At 38.4% G+C, this 22,155-nt stretch overlaps 1 protein-coding gene across 15 annotated transcripts in view; it reads left to right on the forward strand.

Annotated features, from left to right (window-relative positions):
- The window catches only part of LPP (LIM domain containing preferred translocation partner in lipoma), a 695,870-nt gene that overhangs the window by 281,041 nt on the left and 392,674 nt on the right, over positions 1 to 22,155 (forward strand). The gene's annotated exons all lie outside the window — the stretch shown is intronic.

Here is a 22,155-nt window from a genome sequence, read left to right on the forward strand (position 1 = left end):
TCCACTTTCATGGGGACCTTCCTAATCAAATGTGACCTCAAGGGAAAGATAGGGTTTCATAATATTCACACCAAATGTAGTTCTGAACTTTTATATCTGACTATCATCAATAGAATCAGGTTAAGAGCATACTTATTTTCTTCTTAGTAATATGTATTGATTATTCTTTTGGGATCCTTCATTTTGAGATCAAGAGAATGCCCAGTTACATGTCCATGTTTTGTCTTAGTCAACAGTTTTTTCATCTTTCTTGTGTTCATGAATCTCTTGCTTGAGATTGGAATGTCTACATTCAAGGAAAAATGGAGAGTTGGTTAACAATTTCATAGCAGCAGTTTGATGAATTCATTTCCTGCACATTGAGTAAAGTAGTCAATTGTGTAAAACTTCCAGCTTTAGTGTTGTCTGCCTTATGATGAAAATTTTTGGAATATAAACAGCTGCCTCATTAATTTAAAGACATCTTTCTGTTCATCAACACTAACACCAACTTTATTGGCTATGCCTGCCTTTCCTGGTTTTGAATCTGAACAGGATCCATAAACAAAGAGTATATAGTTCTTAAAGTTGTCTGGCATTGGAGTGCAGGTATCAAGGCCATTCAGAGTTCTTCTCACAAAGAGCTTGTGCCCTTGAGAATGGCACCTCTACTTTAGATTTGGTTTCCTCCATTCTCTACAAGGAGATTGAACAAGGTACTCCTTAAATATTCTCTCCAGTTTGGTCTCTGTAGACTTCAAATGACTGGTCTCTGGATTAAACATCTCCTGGAGACAGTAGTGGAACTTGAAAACCTGGCTTTGTCCGTCACAGCAAACTTGACTTTTTCCAGGGACAGTGACCTATGGAACGGCATTCTCACTAATCCTTTGCCCCCATTATCAGCACTGATTTTTTCTTTTCCTAGTGTAAGAGAATAGGCTATTCCAGATTCTTCATTTATGACTTAACGGTAAAATTTCAGGAAACTATGTTTTCTTAGTTTCTAAGACCGTATGTATAACTTTTACTTCTAAACTTCTACTTTGAAAGAACATTGGTCAAGTGGAAAGCAGGGAGCTTAATTAAGATGATAAGGAGCCAGTCTGTGATGTCTGAAATTGTGTGATTAGGAGTGTGTTCCTTGAGTGAACTTGATAGGAGTTAGCAATACAGAGAGCAAGGAGTGTCCATTAATGGAATAGAGTTTGCCTTGTGTCTAAGTTTTCTCTCCCCCAGCCAGACCTCCACTGGGAAACTTGCTATTCACTTCTGAGCACTCCACTGTAAAACAGATATTGTCATCGAGAGAAAACCAGCCAAGACGGAGAGAGTGCTTGATGCTGCGTCTTATGAGAAACTGTTGAAAGAAGTTGTAATATAATAGGGGCCATACAGTGTTACCAAGTATTTTTAATCCATGTTCTTCACTTTTTGAGTCAGGCTTAAATAGCAGTGCTCTTCTTGGCAAGTTTCTATATATGCCTAGCCTTATGAAATAAGTACTTATAGGTAGAATTTTAGTGTCCAATATTTAGTGTCCAATTTAGTAACCAATATTCTAACATTCGAGATTTAGGTTGTTTTCCGTTTTTCACTCTTAAAGTCTTTGGGCATATAGTTCCACACCCCCTCCACCCCCATCTCTTTACACGCATCATCCCACCCAGTATTTCAGATTGACTTGCATTTGTGGAATTATTAAATCTAGTGGTATGATGCATTTTTAAAACTCTGGATTTATTTTAGCAAATTTTTATCATAAGGTTACCAAATTATACTTCCATTAGTAATGCATGATAGTGCCTGTTTAACCATATGCTGGTAATTTTTTAAAAAATACTCTAATTCTATGAGAAACTATTCTTTTCCTTTTCTTGAATTATTAATATGGCAACTTTTTTTTCACATATTCGTAAACCAGTTATACTTTTGGTACATATAGTCAGCCATGATGCTAAATAGTCTTTATATACTACCTCTTCTGCTGCTTTAAATTAACTTCTAAAAAGGTTGTTATTATTACTATTTCTCTCATTTTTCAGATGGGGAAACTGAGAAACAGAACACTAAGTAACATGCCCAATGTAATGAAGCTAATTAGTGGCATGTTTGTGGTTCTAAATTCTCTAGTCTCTAGCCTGATACTCTATTGTCTCTCACATGTATATCCTTTTCATTGAACTTTTTAAAATCATTTGTATTTTGTGTTAGCGTCTTTAGACAATTTGTTCTTTGTATATAAGTGTATGTATGCATTACCTTTTTGGGTGTTTATTTTCAATTGTGTTCCAATTTGGAAGCGTGTACAAGTTGGTTTCAATTTTTTTTTTTTTTTTTTTAATATTCAGCTTTTAAACCAAACTGGAACTAGTTTTGGTTTAAGGTGAGGATCTAAATTAATTTTTTAAATGACATATGTATATGTCTTCGTGTTTCCATTTAATGAATAATCTTACCTTTACTCATTAATTTTGCGATCTCTTTTACTGTATATGTGTTTAGCGTACAGGCACGCATATCTTGTGCCATTAACGTCTGTCTATTCTTGTGTAAACACCTCCTCCTCATCAGTTTCATTTTAGATTTTCTTAGCCACCTTTGCAGTGTCTTTGCAAAGGAAGTGAACTTGCAGGAATCCAGTTCTGCCCCACTTAATTTTATTAAATGTTCTCTGCGTCAGAGGACATGAGCAGTGTGCTAGCTTGTCATGGCTGGGATGGGACCTGAGTAGGAACTTTACCGGCTGTGCAGCCCTCCTGCTCATCCACCTTTTGGTGAGGTGGAGAGTAGACTTTAGCCAGCTTGTGTCCATTGCCTGTTCTATTCTAGGCTTTCCTGAGACACTTTTGCATCCTCTCTGTAATTTGATCATCATTAACATCCTTACACTGATGATGTGGAGGTGTTTACACAAGAATAGACAGACGTTAATGGCACAAAATATGCATGCCTGTACACTAAACACATATATAGAAAAAGAGAGAGCAAAATGAACGAGTAAAGGTAAGATTATTCATTAAATGGAAGCACGAGAACTGTCTGTGGACCGATTTGTCCCAGGTTTACAGCAAGCCCATGACAGAGCCAGCACTGGCCCCTGTGCTGCTTTGTCCTTTTTATACCAGGGCATACTGAGAAAACTCTTCCCGTTTACAGTCTTTCATTTGTAAGCGTGCTTGAAACAGTGTTGGATTTGGAGTTTTGAGAGAAAGTGAGACCCAGTTCTTCTTCCCAAAGGTATGGCTCCATTTAAATAAATAGAAATGCAGGTGTGTGTTTATGTTTCCAGCTCGTAGTCTAAAATCTTTATACGGTTTAAGTTATTTGCTACTGAAATCTTGGATTTCTTTTACAGAAGACATTTTTTGGGGGCGGTAGGGAGTAAAATTCTAAGTAAAATATGACAAAATCTGTGAGGTCCAATGTGGAAGGTACAAATGTGAATTTGAATTTAAATTAATTAAACTTAAATAGAATTTAAAAATTTAATCTCTCAGTCACTATAGCCACATTTCAAGCGCTCAAGAGAGCCACATTTGGTGAGTATTGACACAATATAGAACATTTCCAAAATTGCAGACGTTTCTGTTGTACAGCATTGGTATATGTGATTCTACAGACAGAAGATTTAAGAAAAAGGAAGAAGTATTGAGGTGTACCTTATGGGGTTCTGTAAGTTTTAGTCAAAGAACTCTTTCTTTTTTTTTTTTTTAAAGTTTGTATCTAATATGCTTTTCCTGATATGTGTGTGTGTTTTTTTTTTAATTAATTAATTAATTTATTTGTGGCTGTGTTGGGTCTTCGTTTCCGTGCGAGGGCTTTCTCCAGTTGCGGCAAGCAGGGGCCACTCTTCATCGCGGTGCGCGGGCCTCTCAGTATCGCGGCCTCTCTTGTTGCGGAGCACAGGCTCCAGAGGCGCAGGCTCAGTAATTGTGGCTCACGGGCCCAGTTGCTCCGCAGCATGTGGGATCCTCCCAGACCAGGGCTCGAACCCGTGTCCCCTGCATTGGCAGGCAGACTCTCAACCACTGCGCCACCAGGGAAGCCCAAGAACTCTTTCTTTAATGACTGATGAAACAGTGAGATGCCATGATTTCACGGACAACAATCAACAGAAGAACAAGATACAAAAATCATTTACTACAAGGGTAGATCAATACTTACTATACTCATTTTATAACTGAGGGGATTAAGAGAATCTCCACAGCCCAACACCTTAAATACTAGAGAAACAAAGGCTGCAGGTGTTTGAATAAAGTGTTGAGGTCTTTCTGTATCTAGAAATACGTGGTCTTTTTACATTTATACCTCTGACAGTTTGGGATGAACAGTCATTCTGAGTCCTTTAAATGTTAAGGAAGCTTAAAGTGAGACTGTTTGGATTCGACACACTGGTCTAATTTTAGACCCAATTCGAGGCTGAAAAAGCCCTACTATTGAAAACAAACTAACAAAATCAAACTAGAACCCGCGTGGATGCCATGATCTTTAATCCATGATCTTTTATTCACAGGCAAATATGGAATTAGAACATGTGATGTGATACGTTCTGGGAATTTATTTATTATTTTAAGAATGTCCCTGACTGAAATTTAAATAAAAATAAAACCAAGAGTATATCCCCCCACTTTAGTGACAGATAGAAATGAAACCTAGTAGAATTCCGTTTCTAGAGTACTCTGCTTTCAGTTTCATCCACCAGCACTCAGGATCTGGTGTTTGGTTTGTGACTAAGATGAGCTGGTGGGGGTCCACGTGAGAAATTCCACAATGAATGAGTTGGAACCCTTTGGCGTTATATCCAAGAAAGCTCACATGTCCTAGTTAAGGCTGTGTGAAGTGAACTGTACCTTCCTAGTGTGGTGGCCCCAAAGACTGTGTTTAATCCTCTGGTGTGAAGGCTTTCGCAAGTCTTTTCAAGAGCCTAAGTACCATAAAATACTCTCACAAAAGCCTTCATTCCAAAGAATGTGTGTGTCTGCTCATGTCAAGAGCTCTTAGTGAAGAACAATGTGCCTAAAGCTGTAATCTAATAAACAAACAGATAATCTAGTTCAGTTTTGTCTAAGTAATATAATGTCTCTATCAAACTATTTCCTGCACCTTGAGCTCTATTCACAAGGAAAGGGTTCTTCGTGGGAATGTGTGTATATTTTCTCTAAACAGGAGGGCATTGAGTTCCTGTGACTGGATGTCTTGTTTTTCTCTTCTGGGTAGCTCTGGTTGTTTATGGTGGGAATTTTCCGTCTTGGTAATTTGGTATTTTACTTGGTTTTATTGTAAAGGGTGGAAATGTGTACACCGTAACTTAAGAAATATTGTTGCATCACCTCCATCTCGGTTAACAAGGGCCAGGTCAGAAAGTTCTCACATGTTTTGAAGCCTGTCTACCAGATTTTTATATACTTATTAAGTCAAAGGGAATAAACTATTTCCAAGAAGCAGGTTTATGGATTCCCGAGGGGTAACATTTGCAAGAACTGACAGCCTAGGTACTCCCCTTCACACTGCTTAGGTGAGCACTCATTTGTCCTTTGGAAAATTATGGCCTTGTAGTGAGTAAAATATAACTTTTTGGGAAATTCTGAATACAAACAGCTTCATTTTCAGTGAGGCAGAGAGGCACAGGAGTCAGGGTCAGACCGTAGGTATTGCCTACATTACAAGTTGCTTTTTGCGGGATCTTGCTTCAAGAATTATTTTATGTCCTATGCTTGGTAAGCACCTACTTGTAATTGGGATAACTGTCCTATCATGGCATCAGAGGGCATTTTCTGACTATATCCATTAAAAAGAAACTTCAGTCTCTTATTGCCATTAATTGACTCTTGTACTTTAAGTCATGAAATCACAAACTACCAGTATTGAGAGGGCCTTTAAAGGCCATTTTACTAGGTCTGTTGGGTTTATAAAGCTCAGATCTTTATAATGTACACATCAAGTAGTTTTCTTGCCTCTACTTGAACACTTCCAGTCACTTCTCACCCACACATTCTCAAACCAGGTAATTTCTCTTCAGTCTTCACTGTTATGCCTTAGGATGTGTAAATGCAGTTACACTCTATTGATAGACATTTGTTAATGTTTCTGTGAAATTCTTAACATTTTTTGTAAGCAAACTTAATTTTTCTGTCTACATCTTAATAACGGTAAAGGCACATATTTTTATGTCCTTTAGTCTCAGTTATAGTTGTGTCTAAAGAGCTAACTATACTTGAAATAAAATATATAGCTCTATCATTTTGCTACATCATAACATTCATTTTTCTCAAAGTAATAGATTTTATCACCCCCCCCCCCCACCCCCCGGCTTTTTAAGGCATTGCCATGTAGATCATCGTAAAAACATTGCCCTAACATTTTTCATTCTGTTTATGTGGTTCAAAGAGATGAAATAAGTTTCTCTAGGCTTTAGCTGGGGTCTGTGTGGGCAGGTTCCTAGTCTATCTAAGTTTCCTTATCCACAGAATTGACCTAAGAAAAGCAATCCCACAGGGAGAGTATGAAATTCTAATTCAAACTTACTTCTTAAAAGTCCTCAACCTAATATCTAATAGGGTTTCTTTTCTTAAATGTGGTATCAAGATGATGGTTGCCAAAAGAAAAGAACTACGTGTGTGGAACAAAATGAAACAACTTTAAATAATAATTTAAATTTCAGATATGGTGAAATAGGATGACATTTTCAGAAAATTGTGGGAAACTCCAGAAAACTTGTACCATGAAAGAGCTTTGACTCTTGCCTACACTGTGCTCCTATGCAGACGAACTGTCCTTTGAGGTTTATAGCACTGTGTGCACACTTCTCTTCTTTATGACACCTGTGGTTAGCACAATAATGGCCCCAAAGGTGTCCATGTCCTAATCTCCAGAGCGTGTGAATATGTCCAGTTACATGGCAAAGGGGATAAAGGTTGCAGATGGAATTAAGGGTCCTTAATCATGAGGGTCTGTAGAAATGAATGATGGAGATGGAAGAGGTCTTTGGAGTGATGTGATTTGAGAAAGATCTCAATAGCCTTTGCTGACTTTGAACATGGAGGAAGGGGGCCACAAGCCACAGAATAATGGTGGCCTCTAGAAGCTGGAAAAGCAAGGGAATGGATTCCCTAGAGACTCCAGCAAGGAATGCAACCCTGCTGACGCCTTGATTTTAGCCCAGTGAGACTCATGACAGCCTTCTTATTTACAGAAGTGTATGATAATACTTTTGTGTTGTGTTTAAACAATTTTTTGTGGTAAGTTTTTGAAGCAGCAGTAGAAAACTGATACAATATTATGTTGATATTACCTGTTTATGTCTCTTCACTCCTCTAGACAATGAATTTCTCAAAGGCAACAAGTTGTCATTAAAAAAAAACTTAGCACTATTCTACCTTAAAGGAGTAAAATTTTCTGTCAAACACCGGAGAGATCTAGTATTTACCGAGTGTGTATATACCTTCTACCCAGCATTGCCCTAATCATTGTGCTTTGCAAATTTTGCTTACTCCCTAGGAACATTGTTTAACCTTACCGAATCTTAATCTTCTCATCTATAAAATGAGTTCAAGGGCTGGATCTGGGTTGCCAAATTTTTCTGGAAGTCAAGATGGAAAATATTTTAGGTTTTGCTGGCTGTAAGGTCTTTGTCTCAACTACTCAATTCTGCCCACAGAACACAAAAGCAGCCATAGACGAAAAATGAGTTCATGACTGTAGCTGTGTTCCAATAAAACTTTATTTACAAAACAGGAGACAGTCTGGATTTGGCCATTGTTTGCTGACTCATAGATTAGCAGAACCTCCTTATTCCATTCTAATTCCTTTCTAACCTGATGATTTTGTGAGTTTATAAAGTTGTACCATTAGTGCCAGTTAAGCCATGCAAGTGCCAGTAGGACTTGAAGAGGTAACTCAGGTAACGGGATGGGTCTGTTTATAAGAAGAAGCATGGTATTGCCAGCTTGAGTGTCAGGAAGGGAACTGCCACCAAGTCCTTGGCAAATGGACCTGGGACAAACACTCTTAAGGATGAGACATAAGGAGAACCTTGAATGCCAAGGCTGAGCTCATTGAACTTGAAACTCAAAAGAAGTGGAACTACTGTTGGAGAAGTAAAAGGGAGCAATAAATCCATTGCCCTCCAGAATGAAAGACCTTCTGAGACAGCTGGCCAAATGAAGCAGGAGGAGGGAACGAGGTCCTCATTCAGCTAAATTATGTCTTTGGGCAGCCAGACCAGGTCTGTTAAAATAACAAAGTGCCTGAACTTCTGCCCAGAACACGTCACCAAACTTTGCACTGGGGACTGTCTCCTATCACATGACTTCCTAATCTGAGGAAGTGAAGAAAGCAGAGTGAATGAAATACAAAGAATGAGGTTTTTCTTGGAGTACCTCCCTAGAGACAAAATCTGACTTTTCAGGAGATTACTGTTTGAATTCTCTATTCTAATTCAAAAATCGTAAGTTTATGAATCTAATAGATTTTGCAGCATCTAATAGGTTTTGAAGGCCTTTTGACGTTTTCTCGTGATGCAGGACTTGCCCATTGCAGGTGTGAGGGTGTGGGTTTATAGGTCAACGTGGGCCAAGAAGAGCCCATTCAGACCTCAGCGAAAGGCACTGGGGTTTGGGGATGTTCTTGTTTGTTTGACTGCCTGGTTGTGGTGGTGGTGGTGGTTTTGCCTTGGCTATTTTGGCAGGTTTTCAGGACAAAACTGACCTCTTTGATTGATTCATCACAATAGCTTGTTTATGTCTTACAAATTGTTCAAGAACAGTTTGTCCATAATAAAAGTGACCTAGTAATACTCCCAGACCCAAGGAAATGTTGGGTTAATCAGTCACAGAAGCACTTGATGTGCCAAGTTAGTGCCACCTCAGGGCTCTTTATGTGGTTCCTTTCCAAGATTTCTGAACATTCCGGGGAGAGCACAGTATTTGTTTATTTGGCTGCTACGACTTCATTCTGCTATTGTGTCAGTTACACTCCTATGCCCCTCTGTCTCTCTCTCTCTCCTCCCCTCCCCTGCACCACTCTCACTCTCTCTCCCTCACACATACATACACTTATTTTGAGACTGGTAACCACTCAGATTCATCCTTTAAAGGATAACTTAATTTGGCTGGGATTCAACTTGTAGTTGTCAAGAATTTGTGCATATACGCACTCAGCAAATATTTTCTTAACTCTTGTCCATATCAACTCTCTGAGGCATGGGAAGAGGTACTTTTGGGCTAGAGTGATGAATCGTACGTGATGTGTGCCCTCAAGGAACACACGGTGCAGGTACATGGGTCCTGTATTCTCAACAAGACGCATCATGAACATGCTCTCCAAGGGCTCTGGAGGGTGAGAGTTGGGAAGGTGCTTTTGTCGGGAGGCAGCCAAGAAAGGCTGTGTCGCGTTGGCAGGTGACCTGGGCTCCAGGAAGAGCTTGGGTTTCAAAATGAAAAATGGTGGAGAGGGAGGTCTTGATGCAGACAAAGGCATGAGCAAATTAATAGAGTCAAGGAACGTAGTCAGATATATGACTGGGTATGTGGCTGAGCAAAAGTCAGTGTTCTGAAGTGCTGAACTTGCAGCGCTGGTGCTGGCAGCAGTGATCTCAAAGAATGCATACTCACCGGAGCACTCCAGGAGGGTATACACTGGAGTGAACTTGTCACATTGCTCTCCATTTTCTCCTAAGAGGCCCATCCTGTTTAAGGATTCTGCCTGTGCCAGATGAGGTCCTGTCAGATTTTGGGAAACCTGGACCAGGGGTCTTACCAAGCCTCTAGTATTCCCAAGCCATCCTTCTCTAAAACTCCAGCACAGTTGCCATTGACTCAATTGGCCATGTATGTGAGGGTTCATTTCTAGGCTCTCTATTCTATTTCTCTGGTCATTATGTCTTTCCTCATGCAAGCACCATACTGTTTTGATTGCTGTAACTTTGTGGTGAGTTTTGAAACCAGGAAGGGAGAATTCTCCAACTTTGTCCCTTTTTTTTGCCCCCCCAAGATTGTTTTGGTTATTTGGGGGCCAATGGAAGTTTTCAAGCTGGCAACAGTGTATAAGATTAGTTGGAAAGGACTAGGCTGGGAAGAATGAAAACTATTTAGGCTGTTTCATAAGTCTAGATATGAAGTAACTCGTCATTAAGTATTTTGGTGGCAGTCGAGTTGGAGAGCAGTAAATGGATTTGGAATATTTGGAATAATTTAATATGGCTTGCTATATTCAGTGTGAACGAATGAGACAAAAAAGAGAAATGGGGTTTTCTCCCAACCTTTGTGATTGGAAGAATTGTACTGAAATAAATAGAAAAATAAAGGGCACAAGAGGAGCTGAGCAGGTCTGTGGGTTAGGGGATCTGAATTCAGTTTTGAACACTGGGCTAGGGGTTCAGATGGGGATGCCCAGCCATCAGTTACAGATGCCGACGTGGAATAAATGAGTGTCATGGTTATTCTGGGTCTTATGTTGCTTATAAATGGTGTAGAATTTTTTTTTTTTTAATGTAATGCATTTACGGTTACCATGGTGGCAAGAGCCAAATGAAGGGACGTGGTTGGCAAGAGCAGCAAAGATGGAGATCTGGTGAAAGGTAATTTCATGAAGCTTCTGTGCATTGCCTTAGCTCAGAGGAAAGAGAACGCTAGATGCTGTTGACATGTGTTTTATTTTGAAGTGACTGTTATTACCAGCGTCTCTAATCCTTAGCCTTGATCTCTTGGAGCCTAATGTTCCTGTTCTCCAGCTGAGACAGACTAATTCACCATCTTGTGTTGTAAACACTCACTCATTTTAACTGATTACACCTCCAGTGATTCTCAAATCACTAAAATTACTAATTGCTATTCCTTACACATCAAAGAATGAATCCTGAATAATTAACCCCAAATAAAATTAAATGAATTGGCCCTTTTAATTAGAGTCCCTGCTGCTGTTTGTTCTGAGCTTCCTTTTCTTACTGTTAAGAGACTTTTAGAATGATTAAAACTGTTTAAGACTTAAACAGCCAGTGACCTTTTAATACAATATAAACCCATGAAAGCAATATTTCAGCTAGCAGGTGGTGAAGTAAATTTTTAGAGCAAGTACCTGTCAGCTCCAGTATTCTTTTGGGAAAAAAAAAACATGCCAAAAAACAACCACCTTGAGATGAAATGAGTGTCTCTGTTTGATTATTTTTAAAGCATTTATGCATTTGCTAAGCCTCAGTCTCGATGAAATGGCAGGGTTGAAGGAGAGTGAGTAACGTTGGCATCATTTTATATAAATAGTAACAAGAATTTCTCAGTGAGAAGGATTTGAAGTCATTTGTGCATAAAAGATGAAGACTGGAGAAATCACACAAAGCCCCTGGTCTCAGACAGCCCTTCTTATCCTCAGGGAGTCTCCTGAGGCAGGGAAATGGGCTCACACAGTCGGACCAAGGAAGCGTGGTGGGATTTCATTGCTGCTGATCGTCACGCTAGGATTCCCAGCCTATCCATGCTGCATTTAGCCTGGGTGTTACTGAAGATATTTCACGTGTTTCTGATCATCTAATCCAAGTCTCCTAAATAGTAAGAACCTCTTCTCTTCTTCATGGTCTTCTGAAGTTGTAGGGGCCGAGCAGGTTTTCTCCGTATTCTTAAGCAGCCTCAGTTTCTCACACTAAATTTGCCATCTATCGTGGTAAATATGTCCTCAGCCAGAAGTTAGGGGATGCAGGGTCACAGTGGGTTTCTTGGTATGGTTCTACACTATATGTGTTTCTCTTTACCACACTGGTTGAAATTTCTCCATGTGTAAAATAAAAGCCCTGGCACATAGAAGGCACCCAATCAATGACTTTTTTTCTTAAAGTTTAAAAAATAAAATTTTACTTTTCACTTTGAAATGATCTCAGACTTCACACAAACGTTGAAAAATAATATAAAGGATTCTCACTTAGCCTTTATATCCAGTTTCCCCAAATGTTGATATCTTACATAATCATAGGACAGTTACCAAAATTAGGCAATTAACACACTGACCACAATACTTCTTGCTAATATATAGACTTTATTCAGAGTTAATCAATTATTCTATTGAGATTCTTTTTCTGGTCTAGGACCCTATCCAGAATCACAAGTTGCATTTAGTTGCCTTGTCTTCTTAGTCTTCTTTAAGCTAGGATAGCTTCTCAGTCTTAGTTTGTCTTTTATGAAGGTCAGTGACTCTTAACCAGGGCTACATGTCAGAATCATGTGGGGAGCTTGTCAAGATACTTGTGTCTGGGTCCCAACCCCAAAGGTTCTGATCTAAGAATTGTAGAGTGGGGCCTCGCTGTATGCAGTAAAAGAAAGTGCTTCCTGAGATGCTGATGCGTACCTTCGTTTAAAAGTCAGAGCTGTTTCAACACCTCAAGCACTACCATTTTGTGTTTCTATTCACATAACATCTCTCCTTCCACTTCCTTCATTTCCCTGTTCCTCTTCCATTCCCAAGTCTCCTTTATGGACAGAAACCTGACCCTCCAACATTCCTGGAGGATTTGAAGGAGTTTCTAGATACGTTGTGGGATAAGATCCTGTTAAGACCTATCTACAGACCTTTTATTGCAGAAGAAAGATCAAGTACAGTACACATGGTTGCAGTGTTTCTTGAGATGAGGGTGTCCCCATAGCCAGGTGGTGACTTAGGGATGAGGACTCAGGGCCTGTATCCTGAAGACACGCTCCGAGTAAGTTAATGTGTAAAAACAATGACAGCAACAACAATAGCAATGACAACAACAACAGCAAAACTAGGTGGCTTCTTTAAGACCGATGTTATTAACTGTCCAGCTATGAGCATCATGCAGAACCTATGACACCCCCGCCCCCAGTACTATAGTGTACTGACCTTATGTCAGTAATTGAAAAGGGGCAAAATGGTCCATGGTAGAAATACATATGTTCATTTTTTCAGAGTTCAATTCAGTTTAATATAATATAGATTTATAATAATAATCATTTATAATAGTAATATTATTACTATTCATCAGGCGTCTCCTGTGTGCTCTATGTGCCCTCTAAAACAGAGAGCCTGCTCTCAAGGTGCTTATAGTCTAGTAGGAGAAACCAGTAGATATGCAATTAAACTAACAGAGAGCAGAATATGTGCTCCAATAGAGCTAAATCAGGAAGGAGCAATATGTTGTCACTGGAAGTGACGATGGGTCACTCTATCCAGATATAGCAGTGGTGAAATAAGTTTAAGTGAGCTATTTAAAGTGTTTTTATTCTGCAACTATCATCCCTCCAGCTCCATCACCATCTTTGGAAGGAAGGTAAGCTTCTGGCCTCAGTGGCCGCCACAGGGTGACGTCCCATCTCCAAGAAAAAAGAGTATTTTTGGAATAGTCTCTCAGCACATTGATATTTGTTTGCCAGCTTCTTTTTTCAGTGGTAAGTTAAGATTTTTTTGTTTCTCTAGACTGATGCCTCATTCTGTGTCCACGGCATGAATTTTTAATTTTTAAACTGAGAGAATTTCACTTTTTGGTGTGGGGCTAAAGGTATCTCAATAGTTGGTAGAAGATTGATGCTTAGGCTTAAATCAGTGCCCTGTTTATTTTGAATGCCCATCTTTGGAAGCCAAATTATATGGTGTGGTTTGTTGTTTCGGTAGAAATTACTGTCTTTTTGTAAGACAATTGACACTTGGTGGATTCAAAAATGCTATTTGGTTTTACTCCATTTGGAGAACCAGACTGTCCTCCTAATTTCATATTATTTGAAAATCATTCAGTGTTTCTTGACTAAGAAAGTGAATCTGTTTTTCAACAAATGGAGACCCCTATGTGATAGAGAAATACAGCATACTTAGATATGATGCCCTAAGGTATTTCACCTTCACACAGACTATTTATTTGTGGTCAAACATGAGGACTATTGAACTCAGTGACGACCCAGGGATTCCGTATTAGCTAGATGTAGAGTGAAACTGTCCATCTGAAAATCAGGGAGACTTCATCTACTTTAGGATAATCATTCTTCCTGCTTTTAATTTGAGAATCTGTAAGAGCATTTCAAGCTAAGTTATTTAGAAGGATGACGGAGACATTACATTTTGGCTTGGGTAAATATAGTGATGCATTAAAATTAAACACTGGCTTAAGTAGATTCTGCAATTCATTTCAAAGTATCTTCCTTTTGATTTTTTAAAAATGCATGCCTATAATTCACATTTATTGTATAACAATTAAACCAAAAGGAGAAGGCATGAGCTGTAGACAACCATCCCATGAGCTATAAACAACATTGTTAACGTATACAAAATGTTTATACAGAAATAGTGCCATATTATAAACAATATTCAGTAGCCCATTTTTTTCCTCACAAGGTAATACATCAGAAACAGCTTTTCATGTACTTGTACCAGATACCCCATGACTCACATCTTCACTAGATTTAAGTCTTTGTTCAAATATCACCTCCATGAGACATTTTCCAACCTTTCTCTTTAAAACTGCAACGTTCCACCATCACCCTAGCAGTCCTTTCCCCCTTCTTTGCCCTATATATCTGTATAGTACTTATCAAGATTTGATATCAAGTATGTTTTATGTAATTTATTTTTTAAGTGTTCTTCTTCTCCTGATAGAGTATAAATTACACGAGTGCCGCTCTTTGTGTTTGTTTTATTTATTTGTTTGTTCGATGTTTCCTTCTGGTGTCTAAAATAATCCCTGGCACATAGAAGGCACCCAATCAATGACTAAATAGATGTCAGATCTAGATCAACATCATCATTTTGATGGCAACACAATTTTCCAGTGTGTGACTGACTTCAATTGATTTTTTTTTACCCAAATTTTATTGATGAATAGTCTGATCATTTCCATTGTATTTCACTGTGATTAAGATTCTTTAACCTGCTTCCCTGTATAGTCTTTAGTGACTGCTTTAGTAGGATAGTTTATTAAAAGTGGTATTGCTGCATCAAAGTGTATAAACATTTTTAAGGCTTTTGATACCTGTTGCCAAATTTTCTTGAGAAAGTTTTATCTTTAACACTCCTATTTATATATAAGTAGCATACGAGTGCTGAATTTCTTATATCGTCTTATACCATTATTGTGTTTCATCACTCTTTAATTTTGACCTTTCATTTAAATAACATGACTTAGAAAATTAAGTACTATCAGAATCAAAAATTTGTTTGTTTTTTAGTTAAGCAGCAGAAAATAAAAATGGAAGAAAAGTAGAAAGGTTTCTCTTCTAATATATCATTATATATAACAAAAGCATGAACTCCAAAAATGTCTAGTGTGAGAACTAGAGAACTGAAGTTACTTGGTTGAGGTCACATATCTTCCCATTTACAGATGAAGACGTGTCATTTAAGGGGGGCAGTATTGTTGCTATTTTGATGACAGTGAGGACAGGGAACCAGGGATGCCCAACCTTGCCCTGATAATTATCAGTTCTGCCAGTGAGTTCTCAAAGGGGCTGCACACTGAAGGAACAGGAAAAAAATGGAAATTCAGGAGCTGCCTTATTAGTAGCTCTGTGACTGCTTAATCCAGGAAAGAGGTCTGTGGTCACTCTGAGATGGTGCCTAGGCTTTGGCTCTGGGAATAAGCAGGCTTTTTATCCTACCTCTAATAGGAGCCACACATTGAGTAAATCAGAGCAACTCCTTTCATATTTTTTAGTTACAACCAATGGGTAGTAAATAGATTGAGAAGACTGGGAGGTGATGCATTAAATGGGCCTTATCCTCAATGGTTCCTTGATCTCTGCCATAGCCCAATATTTCCTGGTGGTTTTTGAAAACTTATGACACATTTCTAGGTACTGAAAATTCTCTTTTGAATTGTGTGTATGTGTTATTTTAAAATAAGTGGGTAGAACAATGACCGGTTAGAAATTTGTATAACGAAAAGTGAGTTTCTCTTCCACTCTTGTCCCCCAGTTGCAAAATTGATCTTCTTAGAGGCAACTTGCCTTTAACAATTTCTTGGGAATCTACTTCAAAGATACTCCCTGATAATACAGGCATATATGTATATATGTTATCACACAAATAACATTTACTTAATGTCATAAATCTTGATACTTCATTTTTAAAAGATTTTACCCAGTGTGCTTTCTGATGGAGTTTTCTTGGTGGCACATGTGTTTTAATGAGAACTGAAGATGGATTTGAGGGTAAAATTGTAAACAAAGTCTTCAGTTGCTTGGTTTCATAATAAATTGCCTCTCATTTACGAGGCGAATGCTACAGCTGTGATATAACTCAACCACCTTACAGGGATTTTTCACTCCTGTTCTATTTATTGTATCTTCTCACTTGTTCTCTTTTCTCACCCTTGCTCAGAGAGCTTCATCTTCTCAGATTTGGTCTTCTCTACTGAGTAGGCAAATTTCGACTCAGCTGCTCTTTTGTGCATAAGTGAAAAGAAAAAAATGTCGTCTATCATGTACACATTGTACAAGTCACTTACGTACAGTTTAGCTTAGCAGTGTTCAAACTGTGGATTGAGACCCATTTATGGGTCACAGTCGCTTTAGTGGGTCACACACAACACCTTTAAAGTAAATAAATAACAGAGAAAATGTCAGTGTGGATTACATGCAATAAGTATGGTTTCATGAAACCCTTGTTTCAGACATACATGTACTTACACATGTCCAGATAGGAATTTTGCATCATCATATAAAAGGTTATTTCTTTACTTCTAGGTTGTAGTCAAAAAAAAGTCCAGAGTCTCAGTTTTAACTGGGTTGATCTGCAGAGGGACACCGTGAAGTGGCTATTGTTATACTCGTTTAATAGGTGAGGAAAACTGAACCTGAGATGGTAGCAGTTCCTTTTCCAAAGTAAAGGGTTGAGCTAGGCTTTGTGTTTTAAGTTTTTGGGCTTGAAATTTTGTACTATTTTCTTTGGAACATATTTCCTTTCTCTATTAGTTACTATTAATGGAAAAGAATAACTGTCTTTACTTGAAGCTTATGATCTGGTCACCATAATTATTTTTATTTCGTGTGTGTGTGTGTGTGCGCGCGTGTGTGTGTGTTCCAACCCAATCTCTTGTGTACTCATAATTTAAATTCTTAATTTGTGGCGCTCCAAAGTAATTTTATTTATAATTACCTTAAAGTTTAGATTTTCCTTAAACAACCAGAATTTCTCCATTTAAGGAAGTTAGAGAGCCAACATCTGCCAACTGCCAGAGCCCTTCATGTGCGGTCTACAGATCTACATCAGCATCACCTGGGAGCATGTGAGAAATGCAGAATCTCAGGCCTCACCCCAGACCTGGCGAATCAGAGCCTGCATTTTAGCTAGATCCTTTTGGTGATTTGAACATTGATGTTTGAAAAGCACCTAAGACACCAGGTCATTTAAAAAAAAAAAGCAATTGAGTGATTAAATGGCTTTTTATTCATTTAATTTTTCAACCTACGTTTACTGAGGGATGACATGGCCCAAACCTTATGCCAAGTGGTGGGGATATAAAGATAAATTATGAGTGGGCTCTGTTTGTTAGGAGTTTCAGTTCTTACTAGGAGAGAATGGCCATGAACACATAAATGCAATCAAGTATTATAGATGCTGGGATAGAACCTGTATGAGGCACAAAAGGGGCTGTTATCTAAATCCGTATGTGTGTGTGTGTATGTAGGTTTACATGGATATTTGGATCAAGAAGAAGGAGAATGATGCTTGCTTTTTTTTTTTTTTTTTAACCATAGTAAATGAATCCAGACTTTATTGATGATCTGAGTTTAATTACTCCCTTGTACTTTTGCACTACAATCATATATAACCAGTAACCATCTTCTTTGTTGGTAAATTCTTGTTATTTTCTCCCTCTCACGGGGGACGTCATATCATGAAGGGCTAAGCAAACTGTTTTCAGGTAGATGCCTTTTATATATGCCTGAGCCATGTTACTGGGGTAGCTACAGTGGGTGATAACTCAGTTACAATCAAGTAGCCACATCTGCTTCTCAGTGCCACTGCCTTTTAAATACCCCTAGACTAGAAAGGGTAGCTTGATAAAATATAAATAGCTGGGTTTCTGGGAGTTTTTCCTCACTCTCTTCAAGTTAATGGTATGCATAACAGGCTATTTTCTGATGTCAACTGGAATAAAGTAGTGTTTGGGAATCAGGGATATAATACTTTATTTGCCGAACTCACCTGAACTGCCTCATGGTGCTACATCTGGCACAAAGCAGAAACCTTTTGAATATTAGCTGAATGAGATGGGATGGTATAGAGCAAATTAAGCAAGATCTTTCCTTGCTTCTCTCCAAGGCATTGTGAGCATCTATTTCCAGCTCTGTATTTCACTAGCAGTGTAACTTTGGAGTAAATCATTTTAGCTGGTAATTGAGGAATAAATGTATTTTGCGTGTTGGGTAGGCTTTGTATGGTGAGGAAAAGGGTGAGGAGGAAACCAGGTTTGTAGACATGTGTCTGTGACTACTCCACTCCTAATAAAACCAAATATTTCTTTCTTAGCTTTTATGTATCACTGCATTCCCCAGTTGCCTGATGTGTGTCCATTTTTGGCTTGCCTGTTTGATTTATTCAGTGCCCCTGTAATGCACAGGGTCTGGGAGGGAGTTCACTTGGATTTCCCCAGCAAGCCCAGAGGGCAGGGCCTGCACTAATGTGAAGGTCTACAGCTTAGCACTGCTGGTTGTAAGATACTACAGCTGATTCCGTCCAGGTGCTTTTTCCTCTAGGAGGGTTGCCCCGCGCGCATCTCAGCCAAGTGCTCTTTCATCGTTTGAAGAAATCTGCTGTAAAGGAAAGGATCTTCCCCCGCAACATTTATATACACACATTTTGTTCTTTCCTTTTTGCCATCTTCCTTAAACATGGAAATTGTGCCTTCTCTCTTAAGCTGAACTTACTGTTACTTAGAGGCATTTCCCTCTGTTGACCTGCCTGTTAAAGTGGTGAGCCTGAAGTCAGAATTCTCATAATAGTTCTTAGTCTGATTTAAAACTCTTTACGAAGAGTTTTTCGTTCCAACTGTCTTAACTAGTCATGCTTCCCTTCAAAGGACCCATTTTCTATCCCTTTATCATGTGTGTGTGTCTGTTTTCTAGACATTTACCCAGTTCTCCACATCCTTTTAAAATGTGAGCTCCACTCTGAACAATGTAGCAAGAAGCCTATATGATGATTGAGCTTGAAAGATGGAAATCTTTGGTCTAACTTAGTAACGGATTAAAATAAGCAGATACGTGTTATGAGGTTATCACTATGACTTTAATAATCTGCCTAATCTTGCCTAGAACACATGGTCTAGATTTATGTTGTTTTCAAGATATTTCTTTTAAAAAAATACATTCTGTTTTCTTTCTCGGTTCCTTTTCACCCTCCCAGGACTCTCATCAACCTGCACCTCACTTAATTTAATTTCTATGACAGAAGTATAGGGTCAAGAAGGATATAGTTGGAAGGGACCTCAGAGATAGGCAGGTGTACTTTTTATTCTAAGACAAGTTTGCTCTGAGAATTTGGGCAGTTCATGTGTCTTTTGTGGGCCTCTGTTTCTACCTTCATAATATATCTCCAAGATTTTGGTCAGTTCTGATACTGTTTAATGCTCTGACAATTCCTATGACATAAAGAATCTGGTAAAGTATAAGAAGGTGCTGAGAAATTCTCTTTTAAATTGAATATGAAGACGACATAGGTCCAGATAGAACATTTGAACCTGAAAATTAAGCTGTGAAGTAGAATTTGATCATCAAGTCTCCATCAACCTAGACTTCTTTGCTGATCACTTAAAACTTCATTGTGAGCTTTTGTCTCATACATTATGACTTTTAAAGGTAGAAAAGATCTTGGTGACGATCCTTTTTACTTGACAGGTATTTCATTTTTTTTTGAAGGCCAGCGAGTTTCTCAGTCCTGGCTGCACATTAGCATTATCTGGGTTTTAAAGGAATACGGGCATCTGATCCCTTCTCCCCATTCCTTTTCCCCATCCCTGAGATTCTGAATGCATTGGTATGAGATAGGGTTTGGGCATCGGCATTTTTAGATAAGATTCCTTGGTGATTCTAGTACCTAGCCAATGTTTAGAACTCTTAGATGGAGTTAATAATGATTTATGAGACTTATAATTTTAATAAGGATATAGACAACATATATCTTCAGATGTGTACACCCAGAAGGATGAGAGAAGTAGAGATGTTTCTATATGACATGCCATTGAACCTTTCCAATTCTATGGGGTCCAAAGTAGGAATACTATGACACTTTGCTTAATGCAATGGTTCTCAAAGTGTGGTCACCAGGAGCACCAGCATCACCTGGGGATTTATTAGGAATGCAAATTATCAGACCCTGACCCAGACCTACTGAATCAGAGCTTCTGGGGGTGGGACCCAGCAATCTGTGTTTTAACGAGACCTTCCAGCGATCCTAGTGAGCTCTAAAGTTTCAGAACCATCAGCAGCATAGAGAGTTGTTGTGGGAGTAAGAGGTAGCCTAGGAAAATCTTAGCTGAGTGCCTGGTGCATGGTGAGAGTCAAAAAAACAGAGTATTCTAAAGATAGTGTGTTTGACTTCTTGGTAGCCTGAATATGGCTGGGAGCTAGACTTGACAGCTGTTAGCTACTCTTCCAACTCTAAGACTGTTACTTTTTAAAAATTTATTTTATTGAAGTATAGTTGATTTACAATGTGTTAATTTCTGCTGTATAGCACAGTAATTCAGTCATACATATATGTGCATTCTTTTTCATATTCTTTTCCACTATGGTTTATCATAGGATATTGAATATAGTTCCCTGTGTTATACAGTAGGACCTTGTTGTTTATCCATTCTATATATAATAGTTTGCATCTGCTAATCGTAAACTCCCAATCCATCCCTACCCCACCTCCCCCTCCCTCTTGGCAACCACAAATCTGTTCTCTGTGTAAGACTGTTATTTATAAGGCAAATGGAGCTCAACTGAACAATCTCAAAGGTGTATCAGAACAATCAGTCCAAGTCACCATCCTTCCACTGTGAGATTTAGACTCTTTCTTTTCTGAAGACCTAAGCTGTGATGTTTTGGTACTATCCAACAGTGACTCACTGAGTGGTAGAGACTATACTCTACCACTAAGTGTTGAACAGCTGAAATGCAAGGAAAAACTATTTATCCATAGAGGAGGACAGTTCCCCAACACGTCTAAAACATTATTGCTAAAAGGAAAAGGGCACATAGAGAAATTTGTTTTAGAAAATGAAGATTTCCTTTTCTTAATAGAATTTCTTGCAAAGAATATTTAAAAAGATTCCATACCAAGAACCGAAGAAGCGATGTTAGATTTCCTAGTATCCTAAAGCCTGGGTAGTGTATAGCTTTCCAAATTGGATGTTTCTTATTCCAGTTTCTCCTAATCTTGTCCTGCACACACTTTTAGCTTAGTCTTTAGTAAATCATATTCTTAGAAGTGTTTCCTTCTCAGAAATCCTTAATGGATCCTCACTGCATGCACAATAAAATTCAAACTCTATGCTAGATGTGGGACACACTTAAAAGCTTATTTTCATACTGCTTTAATTTTTATAACCTACTAGTGTTATTTTACATTCCTGTGTTTATGCTATATTGTAACTTGCTTTTTATTCTCTAGACCCTGATTTTTTTTTTTTTTAACATTATGCCTCTATTTTCCTTTATTTCTGTCTAGCGTGAAGTTACTATCTACATCATAATGTTCAGGGACAATTTAAATACCTCCAGTAAAGCTTCCTTGTTACTCCAAATGAATGTAAGCTTTCCTTTATCTTAACTTCCAAAAGAGTTTGTAGAGCTTAATAAATTGCACCTTGTGTTACCTTACCTGTTTACACATTTTTTTCCTTCTCTACTTGACTGAAAATTTATTGAGAACAAGCAACAAGTCTCATACACCTCAGTAATCCACCACTCCAAGCACCTTCCCTGTTCTGGCTAAATGTACTTGACGCGCTTCTACACCAGCTTTATGTCACTTCTAAGTATCCCGTCTGATCCTTATTATTCTGAAAGTTAAGGATGCTAATTAAACGAGGAGAACTTAGGGAATAATTGCTGTGCAGGACAAAAAATTATGTGTCAAAGCCAATTACAACGCAGTAAAATGCCAGCTAATGCAAATCTTCCTTGACTTATGATGGGGTTGCATCGTGAAAAACCCACTGTAAGTTGAAAATATTAAGTGGAAAATGTATTTAAT

Source organism: Balaenoptera ricei, chromosome 4, assembly GCF_028023285.1.
Source record: "Balaenoptera ricei isolate mBalRic1 chromosome 4, mBalRic1.hap2, whole genome shotgun sequence".
Lineage (NCBI taxonomy): Eukaryota > Metazoa > Chordata > Mammalia > Artiodactyla > Balaenopteridae > Balaenoptera > Balaenoptera ricei.